Source organism: Bison bison, unplaced genomic scaffold (assembly GCF_000754665.1).
Source record: "Bison bison bison isolate TAMUID 2011002044 unplaced genomic scaffold, Bison_UMD1.0 scf7180017864303, whole genome shotgun sequence".
NCBI classification, from domain to species: Eukaryota; Metazoa; Chordata; class Mammalia; order Artiodactyla; family Bovidae; genus Bison; species Bison bison.
In genome coordinates, this window is record NW_011494875.1 from 1,004,103 (window position 1) to 1,006,106 (window position 2,004).

Sequence of the window (2,004 nt, forward strand, 5' to 3'; positions counted from 1 at the left end):
TATGCTGTCTAGGTTGGTCATAACTTTCCTTCCAAGGAGTAAGCATTCTTTTAATTTCGTGGCTGCAGTCACCATCTGCAGTGATTTTGGAGCCCAGAAAAATAAAGTCAGCCACTGTTTCCACTGTTTCCCCATGTATTTGCCATGAAGTGATGGAACCGGATGCCATGATCTTAGTTTTCTGAATGTTGAGCTTTAAGCCAACTTTTTCACTCTCTTCTTTCACTTTCATCAAGAGGCCCTTTAGTTCTTCACTTTCTGCCATAAGGGTGGTATCATCTTCATATTTGAGGTTATTGATATTTCTCCTGGCAATCTTGATTCCAACTTGTGAAAGTAGTTTAGAAAGCACTAATAGCACAGAATGGAAGCCCCACACATGACTAAATTTTCTAGTGCACTCATTTAAAACATTTTTTTTAGCAAGGTGGAGGGGACTTCACTTGTGGTCTAGTGGTTAAGAATCTGCCTTGCAATGCAGGGGATGCAGGTTTGACCCCTGGTCAGGGAAATAAGATCCTACATGCTCTGGAGCAAGTAAAAGCCCATGCTCCGCAACAACTGAGCCGACATGCCTCAACTAGAGAATATGTAATCCACAAGGAAAGATCCCTTGTGGTCCAATGAAGATCCATGTGTCTCAACTGAGACCCAATGCAGCCAAATACTTAAATAAATAAATATTTTTTTTTAAAAAGTAAGAAGAAGCGCATGAAATAGTATGTAAAATATATTTATTTCAAACTGTAATGAATATAAGAAATTATTAAAGAGATATTTTACTTTTTTGTAATAAATCTTTGAAAGCCAGTGTGTATGTTATACTGATAGCCATGTCAATTTGGATTAGCCACACTGCAAGTACTCAATGGTCTATGTGAGAAGTAGTGTCATATCATGAAGGGCAGAGCCAAAGTGATACAGTGGAAATGCCTAATAATAAAACAGAATGTAGTATTTCTGGAACTTAAGAGCAGTGGTCAAGGAGATGCTACCAAACCTAATTTAAACGTTACTGACTCTAACTTGTTTATGCTAAGGCAAAAGCCAGAAGTTCATGAGCTAGAGGAAAAGATGAGATTAAATAAAATTAAATTGCCTTCTCTCCCAGCCAGGATAGAGTAACAGGAATCAGATTTACTTTCATGACCAAAAAATCTGAAACAAAAAAAACAAAATACATGAAACAATGGTTTTCACATATTAGGTATCAGTCTGGGCAGATAATTCCCAAGAGAGAACAAATCATCAAAACGAATCTTACAAATGACTCAGCTTATCTGTGGGAGAACTAGGGGGTAATAGACTTCTATCTGAACTAGAAAAATATTAAAATAGGCCAATATCCACATTCTTTTGGCTCTAGGATGGGGAAGTGGGTTGATTTCAAACCATTGAGGTAACTCTTACCCAGTAAAGGAGACTAATTTTGGAATTCTAATTTGCTTTTGTCAAATTTTAATCCCCCGAAGCTCAATCAATAAAGAATCTGCCTGCGATGTAGGAGCCCCGGGTTTGTCCTGGGTCAGGAAGATCCCCTGGAGAAGGAAATGGGAACCCACTCAAGTATTCTTGTCTGGAGAATCTCATGGACAAAGGAGCCTGGCAAGCCTGGTCACAAGAGTCGGACATGACTTAGTGACTAAACCACTAAATTTTACTAAAGTGAAATTGCTATAATGTAGTTCAAAATTTAAAGTTAGCAGAATAGGAAGAACAGACAATAATAGGAAGAACACACAAACATTTACCGAGGATTGCTTACATCCACAAATCTAGTCTTGTGGATTACAAAATGCAGTCCTTTTTGTGCTTTAACTCGTCACTGCATTTGTTTTGTAGTTGTATATACTGCTTGGACTGCAAGGAGATCCAACCAGTCCATTCTAAAGGAGATCAGCCCTGGGTGTTCTTTGGAAGGAATGATGCTAAAGCTGAAACTCCAGTACTTTAACCACCTCATGCGAAGAGTTGACTCATTGGAAAAGACTCTGATGCTGGGAG